The following is a 16498-nucleotide window of genomic DNA, read 5'->3' on the forward strand; positions in this document are numbered from 1 at the left end:
TATTGGAATCATTAAATGCACTGAGCTCTAGATTGATGCAGTCTAAGTCACTCTACTATTTCAGGTAATGAAACTGCAGCTGAGTTCCTATTATATGCTGAGAGCTTCTGGGTATCTTTATAGCTTTGTACAATTGTCTTCCTTTATAAAGGTCACTCATTTCAATAACATGGATATGTAATTCTATAAAGTTTTGAGCTATTTTTCTAAGTATGCTTTTATGTCTTCAGTTTTCTTATACACTATCATTCCTGATATAGCATAGGATCATTAACAGAAGCACTTCATAAAAGAAATATAGAAGTATTAATAAATAATGGCATACTCAAAATTCAAAATGAACAAAGACTGAGGACTTGCATTTTTGTATGATTAACCCAAGAAATTACAGGGAAAAGGTACTGCATTGGTTAAGTTTCGAAAGACCTAAAACTGTGTCTACAGCAGACATAGACATTTATTTATTTATGTATTTATTTATTTATTTATTTTTAATTTGTAATCTATCTTGCACTATGAATGCTGCAAGATTGCCAGTTGGCATTTTATACTTTGAATACTTTTTCTCTAGATGCCTCACTTGGTCAGTTGCCATCTTTGAATGTGTGGGATGGCATTTTGAATTTTCTTTGTAGTAATTTTTCTTTTTTTAAGGCTGCACTGTATAAAATCATGTTATTAGGACATTGTTTACTTCTGTCTTGCTTAGTTATGGGATAATGTTCACAGGGGAGGAGTATGAGGCAGTGAATGGTGTTCGCAGGTGAATAATTGTACAGTGAGGCTGAGGCACTTGATAGTTACAAAACCTGTTGGTTGTGACTGCATTCCATCTCTGTGAAGACTATTCATTTTATGGAGCGGGCAAGAATAAAGTAAACTCCAATTATATTTATGCTTCTTTTGAGTGCTTGTTTTGCTTTTTCTTTGCATTTGTCTTGGGTACTACTGTAAGAACAGGTGAGTTTATTAATAAAATACATATTTTAAAAGTTCAGGAATTTCCCTTACAGGTTAGATCTTTAAAAGTTTGTGCCTTGCCTCAATATGAAACAGATTCTTTTTAAACTGGGGAAAAATGTATAATATTAATTTTTAAGAAGTTATACTATGTAAAATTAAATTTGCACTTTTACTGGAAAAATGCTCAATTTCTCAGTTTTAAAAATTTTGCTATCCTTTTTTCACATTTCCATATTCATTATATGAAAATCTGCAATGCTTGACAAATATAACTGGCAAAATATAGTGGATGTATGGTGGCATTTCAGATACACCAAGACCACATGGTTATATAGCATATCACCCTCAAAGGGGGAATGTGATGATCAGTGCATAGCTTCAGTTTTAAATGTCTTTTAATGGGCTTGGTGGAGTAGGAAAGATTTTTCACTTCTAGAAGCAGCAGTGCATTATGGTCTTAGAAATGATATCTTCTTTTTTTAAAATTTAAGCTGTATTTCAGCTGACCTGTGGGGAGGTAACCTGTTTTGGTGTTATCTATCCCTTTCTTCCGTCTAGTTATATACACCCCCATTTATCATCCTTCTGGTTAGAAGGATGCTCTGAACACCAGAGAGCCGGTCTGGTGCATGAGCTGGAATGAGAAGTCCTCACTCTCCAGAGCTACATCAATTTCAGAGTATAATTGTGCAATCAGCACTTTCTGTGGGGTGGAGCAAGATGTGTAGCATCTTCTCAGGTGGTGCCATAGTTCATATCATCCTATCTAATGTTCTGCTAAATTTAAACCTCTTCTCTCCTCTGGCAGAGGTGATGGGGAGGAATAGTTATTACTCACTGCTGTTTCAAACTCCATGCCCTTTGATACTTTGATTTGGGGAACTGGGAAAGGTTTCTGTTAGTGAGGAAGCTCTGGCTTTCAGTGTACCTGATGGGGCTTGCCTCATCACTGCATAATGTTCCAGTACAAATTGAGAGAAGAACTACTCTTTTTTACTGATGCTCTCCATTGTTTTGCATTTCCTACAGATTTTTTTTTTTTTTTTAATTGTGAATGTCGTTGGAATTCTTTCATACTGCATCAACTAGTTATGAACAGCTCATCACAGCTAATGCAATTACAGCTGTGAATCATTAACATCAATGGACAGTGTTTTTAATACTCTGCTTGCTGAAGTGAAACAGAGAAAGTGAGAATTACACAGTGATGCTTACTGTCTAGCTAACCAAGGGTTTTTTTGCTTGGTGTTTTTTTGGGTTTTTTTTTTTTTTTTTTTTGTTTTTTGGGGTTTTTTTTTTTTTTTTTTTTATTTTAGAGGGTTTTTTTTTTTTTTTAGTTTTGCCATAGCAACAGTGATGACACAGAACATTAAAGTAATCCTCATTTTGGAGATTATTTTTAACAGGAGCAGTGGTGCCAGTAGCACAACGGGCCTTTGATTTTCAGGATTCGCTATTTTTTAATTTCCTATTTTTATTTGCTATTTTTTTATTTGAAATACTGTGCAAAGCTCTGCTGTAGGAATGTGTCCTATCATATGTAGAAATCCATCACAGAGTAGGGAACATTAAGGGAGCATTAACTGATCACTAATTGAATCTAACTTGCCTAAGGTCTATGAAAGCAAATTATTTTCTCTGATAAAGTAAACAGACAGTATCTCTAAAATGGATTAGTTATCAAAGCTTTTTTTTTTGTTCTTTTTTTTTTTTTTTTTTTTTTTTTTTTGTTCTTTTCCCATCCAGAAAGGGGAGAAAGTCAGTGGTGTGGTGTTTTGTTTTGAGCAAATCCTCAAATTTTGAATTTTTATTTTCATCTATTTTGCACATTGCTTTCAGCCATTTCCTTCCCTGTGCATTTAATTCTCCTTCCTGGATCTTGCACCAGAATATCTGCAGTTTCAAGCACTGGTGCCTATTTTGGGAGCTTTTAGTTGAACACACTTCCAGCTCCTTCTTGGGCACTGAACAGCCACTCTGTAGCTGGTAGTTATTGGTCAATAATGTCAGATACTTCTTTGCATTTGCACCAGGGAGGAAACATTTGGTCAGTTACAGCGAGTTTTCTTTCCCTTTTAGCATTTTATCCCTCTCCCAACCCCACAGACTTTCTTAGCTGCATTGTTTTTCTTTTTTTAATGTGACTTACTGAAAGGAGACTCTACTAGGCTTCTTGTCCATCTACTAGGACTCTAGAAGGCTTTTTTTCTCCTTGAAGTAACAATTTGTGATCCATTTCTACACCCCCAACCCAATTAGAATGATAGTGTATCAAGGCATAAGCAAATAATTTGTAGCATAGAGCTGCCTGAAAAGTGAGAAGATAATTTCCTAGGAAGATCTGCCCTAACCAGTGAGAATGGCTGTTGGTTTCAATTGAGCTTATTCCTAAAAATACAGTGGTGTTATGTGAACCAGTTACAATGAAATATTGAAATTGTATGTACTATAATACATAACATTTCTGATACTGCAAAGCTGAGCAAAGAAGTCCTTGAAAGAATTTATTTTATTAGGCAGAGAATAACTTTGTCTAAACAGACTTTATCTGTTTTTACCACCTACAGTAATTTCAAATATAGTGGCAATCTAAGCTATTTACTGACTCATTCTAAAATTTATCATATTTTTGTAGCAATATTAGTAGATGGGTAATTTCTTACATTTTAAGACTAGAGAGGGCATGAGCTGGAAGTGAGGTGAGCTGATTTGACCACTTGGGTATGACAGGCGAATGTATTTTACAAAATTAATTTCTTATATTAATCCCTAAATTAGAAGAAATCATTCCATCCTCAGGAGATTAAATCCAGAAAGAGGACGAAGAGGAGAAGTGATGTTGCATAGAACTTGTTGATAAATGAGCCTTTTCAAATACTGGTTGGGAGGATAACATCTCTCAGGTAATCATTTCTTCCCACCAGTTCATGAGGCTATTTATGAAATCTTAAAAGACTTCTTAATGAAGTTAAAATCATCACTGTGAATTTTTTATCTCAATGTTGCTTATTTAATCCTTCCATGGAACAAAAGCAAAGCTACTCTGAAAGGAAGTATTTTGGAATAGCTTGGCATGTGGATGCTGCTGTTGATGGACAGAGTAAGAGTGGTCTCCCCAGCACCTTCTGTGTTCTAAACATGTCTGGGGATGTAGCTTAACTGCCAGATTCGCTGCACTTTCCATCCATGCCACTTGGCTGAATCTGGAAATGACAGCTCATTGTCAGGGCTCAAAGAAAAGTTCCTGCCAAAGTTGTCACAGGTGAATTCTTCTGCCTCACCTTGGTCAGTTGAACCACTGCCAGTACTGGAACGTGTTTCTGCCAGTGACAATCCAAGTTGCCGCAACTGGCAGTGTCACCTTCGTCTTCTCTGGGATTTCTTCAAAACGACAGTATTTTTTGCAATAGCTGTGTGACCCCCCTAGATCGACAGGGAAGAACCATTTCTGATGTATGGTGGAGGAATTCCAGTGCCTTCTGTTCAGTCAGCCCAAGCACCTTTCCTGGCTGTAGCATGAAATTAGGGTAGGCTTGTGCCTTTGGGCAGGATATCATCTCCTGTGGAATGACACATCTGTTTGGGAACACTTCATTTTTTCAGTCAGAATTAATTTCCTTGCACTATGGGCATGAGCTAACTATTATGGGGAGGTAACGAGCTCCTGGCAGCTCCTGCTGTTGTCATGCAGTGGAAGGTGTCAGATGTGAGTTTGTAGCTCCTGTGCAAACTGTTCATCATGATCACATCAGTTACTGTGAGCTCTATTACCTGCAGATCTGTTAGTTTGTAACTTCTTTCTGCTTTTACCAATAACTGCAGAGGTGTGTTACTTTCTAGGGGTGACCTTTTTATCTGATATTTTACTGCTTTCTGATTCTGAAGTGTTTTCTTATTTTTGAGCTGCTATGGTGGTAGACTGAGCTCTACAGTGTGCTCTGAATCATAGATTTTGTTGTGACTTCTAACCTTTTTGTTACTTTTCAGTTGGAGAAATATGTTCTTGTATTGTTTAGTAACAGTTGCTTTTTTTCTGCTGCTACAATCAAAACTTGTTTTTTGAAGCTGTGGAACAGTTTATAGGCGTATACAAACACTGTAGTCACAGGCTATGGTCCCCTAGCACCTTCTCAGAGGTGAGAGCAGTGCATGTTTGTGCAAAGGCCACAAGGTAGAGGTGCAGGGAAAGCATCCCTTTCTGTGGTAGAGTTCCAGTGAGAAACTAGACTAGGAAAGAATGAAGCCCCACATCTCTCCTTTCCTGCTCCAGTGTATATTCAAATCATGTCCTGCTTGTACTATCTGAAGGATGTGTAAGAGAAGGATATATTGCTAAGAATGAGTAAGAGTAAATTAAAAAAAGGCAAATGTTTTATTTGATTTGGAAAGACAAACAGTTTGACTACATAGAATTTGTGAGCTGCTTACTGAGTACATTGCAGCTGTGAGCACAGAAGCAAGGAATTGCCTCAAGGTCTGTGAGATTTGGGGAAACAATTTGCACAAACTTTGTCATTTATTTTCCATCTTGTCTAGTTGTCTTGAATTGATTTTAAAATTACATTTTGAATTTTTAATAACTGTAAACCCAGGATTTTCTAGTTTTAAACTCTTAAGTTCTGCCTGGCCATGGGAAATTTATGCTAGAGAAATCTCAAGCATTTCTACCTTAAAAGTCTGGCTATGTTGGGGTTTGGCTGTGGGAGGCAATAGGGACATGGGACAACAGGATTATGGAATTGAGCTTCCAAGGAAGCTTTCATCTACAGACCTTGCAGGCTGAATCCTTGGAGTGTAAGTGCAAACCTCTCATGACTTGAATACTGAAGAGTTCATTTAACTTGGTTTTTGATTACTCTGTAGAAACCAGCTGCTTAAGAAAAGAGGAGCCATGCATTTTACTGAAGTTTTTCTGGTTTTTACTTTTAAATCAGTGAAAGAAACAACTGCTTGTCATGTCTAATTCTTAAGTATTGGTTTGGCCTCTGAAAAATTTGTTTTGTCTTTTTATTAGTTAACGTTCATATGGTGCTGTCTGTGTGCAGCACTAGATTTGACAAGATGGAATATGCCTCACTTAAACACTATGTATGCAGTCAGTTAAAATAGTACTAATTATTAAAATAATATTTTAGGCAGGAGACATTGTGTATGATACAGCTGAACAGGCAAGTAATATGAAAGCTGTGCCATGGATTCACAGCTCATTGATGACACCACAATTCCTGCCTCTCTCTGTGTACTTTTTGCATGGTAAGTAGTAGGTAGCTTACTCTGCTTTGGGTCTTGCATTTATAATAGGGTAAGAGTAGACTGAATGTAACCAGTTCTCCAGAAGCTTATCCAGGGCATCCTCTACAAACTGTAAACTTTTTCCTCTTCTCCCAGACTGCATCACTGTCCAGCTGCAGCAGAAACACCACTCAAACAAAAACAAAACAAAAACAAAAAACAAACAAAATCCACAAAAAATCAAAAAGCAAACCAAACAAAAGAAAACCAACAAAACAAACAAGAAAAAAAACCCCAAGAAAACAAACAAACAAACAAAAAACCCTCCACAACAACAACTACAAAAAAAGCAAAAGAATGACCTTGTAACATCTTTATGAAAGTAAATAACTTAGAATGGGCTGGAAAAGGATGTTTCCAGCAGTGACAAATAACATGTTGTTAGTTTAGCTTGACCAGACTCTGTCTTGAAACATCTGTTGTAGGCAGATTTATTTCATGTCTGACAAATCTGTAATTTTTTTCTTTTGCCAAAACTGCAGTATTGTAGCAGACACTAACTTGATGTCTGCAACATATTAACTGTTGTTACTTCACATTCACAGTGCCTCATTTTCATTCCAGGCTTTGGTTATTTTCTGTTGTGTGATTAAATAAGACCTTAAATGAATTTTAAAAACTACTTAAAATCATGAATAATAATAAATTTAAGAAAAATAAGATTATGTAATTATTTAGGTCTGGTTTGCTACCTCAGTTTGGTTATCATGTTGTGAACATCTTGCATTTGAATGAAGCAAATGTGAAAGAAATACATTTTGGACTTAAATTGCACACATTTTGGATTTAATTGAGAGGCATCTCAGAGCAGACCAAATTCTGATACACAGAGGGAGATCTGGAGATTATACTAAGAAGTTTTAAAATAGTATTTCCTGGACACTTTACCAAGTGTGCTTCCAGAAATTGGAGAGAAGCTGGTTAACCTGACTAGATACTGATCTAAATAATTGAGGTTCCTGTTTGAAGACAGATGCAACAGTAATATTGATCACTGGAAATTAATCTACATTTCTAGATATTTTTTTTTAAACCTGAAGGAGTACATCTGTTTGTTCCAGCAAGCCTTTCTACCCTTCTTATTCAAAGTTCTGCTTTTTTGCATGGCTATTCCAGGAAAGACTTCCCCAGACATTACAGTTCCAGTGTTTCTGCTCTGCTCTGCTGTGACTGCAGAGCTGCACTCTTTTTCCTTTGGGTACATTACTGCCCAAACACAACAAAAATTGCAAGTAGGTAAACACAGGGGGGAAAAAATTACTGACTAAAGAATTATGGGTAGTTTATAAAGAACTATTTTGTGCATGTGTGTGCTTTCCTTGATGATGTGAGTACAAAATACTCAGACAATGCAATTCTAACAGCTGTAGTCAGTATAGAAAGCACTGAAGGATGCTTTGAGAAGAAGTGGATGACCTTGATGACTAAAAGAGTAAAAAACCCCAATAAATCTATAGAACTGACTTGTCCAAAGTGCAAGCCAGTGCATGTTGAATCAAAATTAATTAATTTCTTCTTACATCTGCAGCAAATGCATTTCTTCAAAATCAAAGGGTAGTAATCATAAAAGGAGTCGTGAAGGACCAACATGACGTAACAAACCAGATGAGAGTAGGACCACACAACATTTCTTGGGACAACATTTCTTAAGGACTCAGAATGTAAGACAGAATTGCTGCACCCACAGACTCATGATTAATAGCTCATGCTTTCAAGAAAAGCAACTAAAGTTGGAATTGATGCAGAAGAGGACTTGCAGGAAAGGCAAGGGACAGAGAACTAGAATGTCCATGTGCTGAGAGCTGGGAAATGCACACAGAGAAGAACCTTTTAGTTTAGTACCAAGGATGGCTACCTGGAAATTGATAGCTGTAAGAAACTTTGGGCTAGATTCTATAGGACATTTCTAAGGAATGAGCTCCTCAGGAGTTTCTCAGCAGGAGGAACATGGAATTTGTAACTTCCCTAAAAAAAAGGTAGTCTGTAAAAGCACAGGACTTTATTACTCGGGAGGTTTCTTCTGGTTTTCTGTCCCTAAAAATACATAGCAATTGTTGAGCAACCTTTGCCTTTGATTGAAAACCTGTGTTTAGTTTTAGTTAAGGGATGTTGGAAATGTTGGGAAAATGTGTGTAACTCGTTTTGTGTTAAGTTAATTGCAACCTCTCTGTTTTCTACTTTTCCCACAGCAGTTTGTGTTTAACTGGATTGGCTTCCTTTAATGAAAACATTGAAATATTGTAATTCCTGACCTGTTGTTGTGTGAAGAAACTCAGAGAAAACCAGATGAATTAGCCCAGGGCTATAAAGCTATAACATCTGGCCGGGGAATTTATAACTTTAGAATTTTTGCACCCAAAATAGAGAAATCTGCTGAAATCAGCTATATACATGTGAACAAGATGACAAAAATTAGCCATGAAGGCTTTTGTCAGACACAGTATGTTATCAGGGGAACAGCCAATCTTGACTTCAACACATCTGTGTAATGTGCAATCAGTAATTAAAACAAAATTGCATTTAGAAAATAGTAGACAAGAAAAACATAGTCATGCTTGAAAGCTTATAGCTAATTGTGCTCGTGATCACTTAACTGCCTGTGTATGCCCACATTTTTCAACCATATACATGGTAGAAAGGGAGCAGCCCTGTAGCATTCCATTGAGATGAAAATATTGAACTTCTGAATGTTACTTCCAAGGGAAATCTTTGTTTATTTTTATGATGGCTAGGAATGAAAATATGATAAGTTGCTGGTTCTCCCACTCTAATAGTGACTTTCTTTGTTTTTAAAAATCCTTTTCCAGGGTAGTTGGAAAATGTTGGACCAGACTAAGATTTGGTGACAATTTTGATTCTGCCTTAAATGGCAAACGGTCTGAGATACCTAAGAAAATAGGAATGTTTCTACAAGGGTTTAACTTAGAGATAGGGGAAAGAGTTAGGATCAAAATTCTAGTTCATTGAAAATGAGATTTTTCATGTGGATGTGTTCCACATGGTTTTTGCATAAAATTTTAAGATCTGAATCAAAATATCATCCTGGTCACTGAATTGATATAAACTTGTGATCTTTTGTAAAAATACTGTAACTGCAGGATAACCTGTCTGCTGGGATGTAGCAAGTTCCTGTCCAAAAGCATCTTCTGCTGGTGCAGGCCACAGCCTTTGATCTTTCTGTTCTTTACACCAAGTTCCCCACTGGTGTGTCCTAAACCAGATTTGCATCTGTATTTCCTACTATGGTGAAAGGGGCAAGGATGAATGTAGTGAACTTTTGCCTTAGCATAGATGATTATGTAGGCTTCTCCCTTATTGAAAGTCCTTGTAACCCTGTGGTCTAGGGTATGTTAAGTTTTCAAACGATGTGTGTGTTCCTTCATCCTGGAAGGAAGACTGCTAGAGCTGCCTAGATACTGGGCCCCAGGTGTCTCACCATTCCTCTTGAAATTTGGGAACCTTTCAGGTATTGACTATTAAAAGGTATGCTTTGGAACTGGCTCAGAGCTGTCTGGAAGATGAGAGTACATATTTTTGTCCCCTGGAAAATGTCTGTAGTTAGTGTTCTGTCCACTGCTATTCTTGTACCATCTGTGAGAGTCCTTACCTAGGTGTACCAAAAAGAGCAGCATGGTAATTCATTGGCAGTATGTGACAACTTAGCCCCCGCTTCTAAGACTTTTGCAGCTCAAAAGCTAAAAACTGGGCTCCCCTCTCACTTCAGAACCAGTTGTTCTCACAGTCTGAGGGATGTAACAGCAGCAGCAGTTCCTTAGGCATATGTGGATAGCAAGGCACTGAAGCCTGGGTCTGCAGAAATCAGTCCTGTGCCAGGGGCAATTTGATTATCAGATCTGCCAAGAATAAATATAGTGTTTACTGAAAATGGTAATTTTATGAAGATAATGATTTTTCATCTTTGGGGATGAAAGCAAAATTCTTTAATGGTATAAGTATCACCATTCTGCACAGGGGGGATGCTGGTTCCAGTGTTCTATCTGGGTTATTTTTAGGCATTGTGCGGGAGTCTACCCAATATGGTTTATTTTCTCATGTTTCTACCCAGTGGGGATTCTTAGCAACTCTGTGACTCTTTGCAGTCATTGTAAAGGTTGTAGAGTTCTGCTCGTACTTTTCTGTAATACCTGAAGCTGTGTTTCTTGTTTGAGTGACATTTCTAATTAGAGATATCCTCAGGTTTTATTAAGCAGGACTTGCTTTTCATGAACCTATGCTGGCTGGGCCTGATCCCCTGTATGTTTTCCTACACATTGAATCAGAGAATCACCGTATATTCGAAGTTGGAAGGAACCCACAAGGATCAGTGGGGTGCATGCAGAATCATCTACTCCATGACCTTCTCTGGCACTGAGGTCAGGCTGACAGGCCTGTAGTTCCCAGGTCCTCTTTCTGGCTCTTTTTGTACTTGGGTATTATGTTGGGTACCTTCCAGTCAACTGGGACCTCTCTGGTTAGCCAGGACTGCTGGTAAAAGATGGGAAGTGGCTGGGTGAGTGCTTCCAGCAGACGTTCTTGCTTAATTCCAATAAGATGTATTGTTGTATCTTTCTTTTGAAGTAAAAAACCAAAGAAAATGTGATTAGCACTCACATCTCCTCTCCCAAACAAACCTAAATGTTAGAAGTTAAAATACCAAGAGCAAAGCTGTGGTTTGGGACATTCTCTTTTTTTTTTTTTTTTTTTTTAATTAGTGTAATGCATAAATTCTTTTTCTCTCATGTTTCATTTTCTCTAGGTGCCAGCTGTGTTTAAAGACAGGAATTTTAATTTAAAAGACACTGAAATTAATCCCATAGAGAAGGAAGACTATCTCAGGCATGAAGGGTAATAGTGTTTCTTCACTGTAGAGAGAAAATGACTTTGTTCTCTTTCTAAGAAGACTTTATTACAGTGGCTCCTAAGTACTTTATGGAAGAAGTCACCATGTTGTCCTTCATGTGCACGATTCTGTTTCCTGGGATTACTGTCCTTCTGTAATGCAGTTTGTTATTGGCTACTGTGGGAGGAAAAGCATCAGGGGGTTTTGGTCTTTGTGCAGCTGAAGAAATGCCAGTCTTTAAAGGAATCTTTCAGGCAGAGTAGAGCACACAGTTACGGTAACGATCTGGTCCTGGTTCAATGATGGATGGGAGCCCTTTCCATCTGCCGCAAAGAACAGCCATTTCCCATGACCCACTATTTAAGCGTGCATCAACATCATTACTGGCCCTATTTGCGTATGTGGGCACAAATATCTGTTTGGATCAGAGGAGATTGTTCTGATCACCTCTGCAGTGATCGGTTTTCTTGCAGAAATGCTGACGACTGGTGGTGTTTTAACTGGATATGTGCAAATATTGACTGGACATCTGCATGGTGATGGTAAACTCTGAAGAAATATCTTTGAACTTCCACACCAAAGAGAGCAGAAGGGGCCACAGATGTAAATCCAATTTGTAGGATCCTAAGTCCCTCCTTAACACTATCAGAATAGCAAGGGTAGATGAACTGGTCTCAGAAATAGAGGGCTTTTGCTGCTGAGAATTACTGTGCACTTGCCTCCTTTACAGTTTGGTTTGAGAGGTAGGCTGCACCAGCACAGAGATTTTGGACATGCCATCAGCTCTGTGCTTGGGGACCTCGTCTCATGCTGTTGGGGTCTGACTATTGACTGTTTGATCTGTTTGGTATTAGCTTAGAATGAATTCTAATGCATGGATATGGGAGAATTCTTTTAACCTTTTTAAGGGTCATTAACTTAAAGATGGATGCAGAGTCCTTAAGATAATAATCACTGCTCCTGGAGGAATTGGAACGAGAGCTGTTTTCCCTGACTGCACAAAGATTTAAAAAAATGAAAATGTCAGAGTATCCTAGTTGGCATCCAAAGTGAATGAGTCATTCCTAATGCTACTAAAAGCTAATTCTGCCTTGACTTCAAAGAGAAACATCAAAGATGAGTTTGCTGTTTATCCAGGTGCTAAAGGAAGAGCTTTTCCATGCTGCTGCTACTCTGGCTGAGGGTACGGAGGAGTGTTGTGTTTGCTCGCTATTGATATTGAAATCATTACATTCAAATGAAGCTTATTGAATGCATTGCTGACACAAGCAAGGGAACTACACTAGCAGTTTGTCAACTGCTCTATGATTTTAACAGAAGAAAAACCGCAGAAGAGTAATTAGATAAGACAGCAGGAAATCAGGAGGTTTTCCCTGATTTTCCTAAAGAGCAAAGATAATATTCTTAATGGGATTCGTTCCATAACTTGCTGTTATTGCATGTTTCTTGTTTATCAATTTTTACCCCCCAAAAGCTCCACAGCCTTCTCCATCACTTGGTCTTTATGCATACACTGTGTGTTGCAGTGCCTGTCAGGCACAGAAATAACCTCCTTGGCTATTTCTGCAGACCCGGGGTGGCTGAATTCACCACATGACTGCATGTATTCACTCACTGTATGTGAGGCTCTTGATTCACTTTTGAAGGGAAGATTAATTAAAGACACAAAGGCAAGTGAAAAGTGGCATTTGGACTATTCTTCCAAACTACTTACAGATTTCTTTGAGTATAAATAAGTTTCTGTGGAGAAAACTGTAGTAGTGACTTCATTAAAACATTTGAAATGGAAAGGATGGAGATTAATATGAGAATTAGGTGAGAAGAAATTGATCACCTGAAAGGATAACATTTGTTGGAAGGAAGTACTTGCTAGAAGGTTTCCTAACAAGACTTGTCAAGGATGAGTTTTGAGAGCAAATGTAGTTAGTATTTTCATTTGTAACCTTTGAACAAAATCAAGAAATCTGTTTAGTGAAAGTTGAATTAGCAACAGTTTTATGATTATTTCATTTAAAGCTAGATGCTAAGGGAATGTTCTAGTTAGACTTGGGTAGTTTCCTTGAAAGGTACTTGTCAATTAGAAGCAGAAGAAGATGATGGTGATAGTGAGAAATAAATAAAGGAGAACAGCAGGTTTCTGATTTCAGCTAGGGCTTCATTCAAACATTGGGGTTAGTGATGTATGTGTTTTCTGGAAGAAATGTAAATTATGAAGATATAGAAAAAAATCCCTTACGTCACTCTTTGTTTTCTCCATAGTTTATAAACACTGTCTGTAAGAGCTGTTGGGATGAAACATTTTACTTTTTCTTTACTTTTTTTCCCTTTTAAATGTATTTTAAAGATTTTATTTGTTGAATTTTTTCTGTTTTCCTGACTTGTATATTTTGAGGACTTGTGTGCAAACATAGCACTCTTGAAGGGAGAATTTTTTTGTTGCCTGGTGCATGCAACCTATCTGCAAACACAATCTATGCTCCCATCCTCTAGATTTATCTTCTTGCTGAACTGTAATGTAAGCTGTTGTTTTAGTCCACTAAGAGATGACCCATAGTGCCACATTGATTCTGTCATCTTGGTGACATTTAGATTGTGCTCACCAAACCATTGTTCGCATTTCCCTTCACTTGTGACCTAGAGCTGATTTTGAATCTGATCCATGTGGTGAATTGCGTCAATCCTCTGTGCTTTCCCTTCTCTCCAGCCATCTGTATTCAAAATCCTTTATACTGTTACAGCTTTTTGGAAGAGTTCCTGTTTCTGCTTTACATCATTAGCAATAGAGGCTTAAAATATGTTCACGTAACGAGTGAAAAAAGCAAACGTCATGTTAGGCAAAAGCATTTTCAGCCAATGATTCTAAAAAAAATATTTATAAAATCGAATCTGCCTTCATCTCTTGACAGAAATATTTCTACATACTGCACGTGGGTCAGATATTGGTAATGCAGCTGGGGAAACCCGAGGTCTTACTGGTGCACGTAATAACTTTGGAAAAGTTACATTTCTGATCTGTACTTCAGCTTGCTTAGCTTGAGATTAAGGGATAGTATTTCTCAAATACCGGCTTTTTGCGGAATCTTTGTAGAAACTCAACTAGAAGTGGTCTGAAAACTTCAAATTCACGAGTGTCACATCCCACTGTTGTAAAGTGAGCTTCTACTGCTCTAAATTTAGGGCATGGGAAGAAAGATTGCTGTTGAAGTCAGAAAGGATGAAGCATACCTGGACTCAGAAGCGTTTATGGATATGCTTCATTGGAGAGGTTCTAAGTAAGATTTGTAGAGGGAAGAGCAGAGCCAGACAGTATAGCTATTTAATTTCATTGTTTTTCACATATCCTGGAATGTATATGTGCAAACAGTATATTTTTTTAATAGGTCTAAGCTTCATTCATGTTTTCCTGGAGCTTGCTAGACTCAGGAAGCTTTTGAAGGGCAAATATACTAGCTCTGTTTTTTTCCCAGTTAATTGTATTTATGTGTGTAATGGTTTTTAATGCTTGAATTAGTCTAAAATTTAGAGGGAAAAAAATCCCCAAAGGTGACAGTCTGTGTTTGTCCGCATGCCCACACGTGCATATATACTATATATACACTCCATTCCAATAGAATTTGCCTGCCTACATCAATATTACCTCTAACTACATCATTCCTGATGGACTTTCATTTGCCCTCCCTATCTCTACAGCTGCATATAATCTGAGCAACAGACACCAACCTTGTGATGTTCTTTATTTTAGAAAGAGTTTTCTAATGTCTCCCTTGTGTCTGGTGACCTGCTCAGAGCTTGTTCATTCTGCCCAGTCTCAAGGTGGTGGGGAAGGGCGTGGCAGGATGAGAGAAAAAAGTGCTGTGGGCTGTAGTGAGCAACAAAGGAGAATTGTCCATGGCAGGAATGAGAGGAGGGCACATGGACAGGAAGGACGTACAGTGATGGAGCATCCCCAGTGATGCACAGCGTAAGCACAGCGAGGGAAGGCTTTGACATCTTGCATGCTTCCTGTATGCACTTCTGAATTTGAATGATGCTTTTGAATTATTTGGTAACTCGCTCAAGTGGAACTGCTTAACTCAGTTTGGTTGCCTAAAGGAGAGTCTTCCTGCATGTAGAATATTGTCTGTGTTGGGAGTTAATTATACAAACTGAATAATTAATGTTCAGTTTTGGCAAATCGAATAAAAATAACAAAACATATTTCTTCTCTCTCTGGTACAGTTTATGTAACAGAAAAATACTTTCCATGTGCAAACAGGCAAGCACAGCAGAAGAGTCAGGATATCATGATGTTTAAAATCATAAAAAGCATGTTGTTTTTTTAAACCCTGGGTCATCTCAACATTGTTCTCACCTCAGTAAATGTGCATGGTTATGCTCTTTATTACTGTAGAGGAGAGTTAAATTATGAACACCAGAGGATGTTTATGATCACAAATGCATTTTCATACATACAAGGTACTAATAGAACCATCAAGTGTAAGAAAGAAGGCTATGATGAAAGAAATTGTATTTTTCCCTCTCTTGAATTGTCTTTTATTGCAGTGTCTCAGTAATACTTGATGTGCTATTTGGCAAGATCATCACCTTGAGATGAGGTGTCTCACTGTGCATATTTCTGTCACTTCATATCTCCTAATTTTAAGAAATGCAGCCAAGATCACTGTTCATGTCTTATAAAAAATAATCTTGGGCATTATTTTCATTCTTTTGAGAGATTGCTGCAGAAGAATACTAATGCCAGACAAGTGGGTAACAGCTTTTATTATCCCTTTCTATTATTTTTTTTTATTTTGTAATTTATCTATATTTTGGAACTCACAGAGTGTTTGCAGAAAAAAAATTATAAATCTATAAAATACTGATAACATTTTCAAGCTTAAAAGTGATATTGTTGCCAAATTTATGTATTTTTAGGGATATTTCTTAAGGGATACTTAATATTATATGGCTTGCAAATATTCCTCTCCCAGCACTTCAGCATTGCCAGGCTTTTTTTTTTTGGTCTGTTTTGAAAGTAATATTTTTGCAACAGTTTCTGCTTCTGAACTGTATTCTCTCTATGAGTTCTCTCATGTTTATCCTGTCTAATTTATGACATTCCTCAGGCATTTGTAATTTTATGTTGAATCCAGCTGTATCAGTCCCCCTAGTGTTTCTTTCTTGATCCAGATGCAGGTGCATAAATGCTCTGAAGCAGGTACCTTCTGGGAGTGGCTCATGTGTTCAAAGGTGAGCATCTCTCTGCCTGGTTAGTTCCAGTTTAGGTCACTGTGTCTGCTGTGGGAGAGCTCTCAGAAGTATCCTAAGCAGACCAGAACAATCCACTGTCTTAATGCATATTGAAATAAATGCCTTTTGTGATCAGTTTTGGAGGTCTGTGAAAACAACACCATAATGATGCTG

The 16498-nt window shown here is 37.6% G+C and overlaps 1 protein-coding gene across 3 annotated transcripts in view; it reads left to right on the forward strand.

Moving 5' to 3' along the window:
- Positions 1 to 16498, forward strand: part of RGS6 (regulator of G protein signaling 6) — a 258597-nt gene that overhangs the window by 53330 nt on the left and 188769 nt on the right. The gene's annotated exons all lie outside the window — the stretch shown is intronic.

The sequence above is a fragment of the Vidua chalybeata genome, chromosome 6 (assembly GCF_026979565.1).
Source record: "Vidua chalybeata isolate OUT-0048 chromosome 6, bVidCha1 merged haplotype, whole genome shotgun sequence".
NCBI classification, from domain to species: Eukaryota; Metazoa; Chordata; class Aves; order Passeriformes; family Viduidae; genus Vidua; species Vidua chalybeata.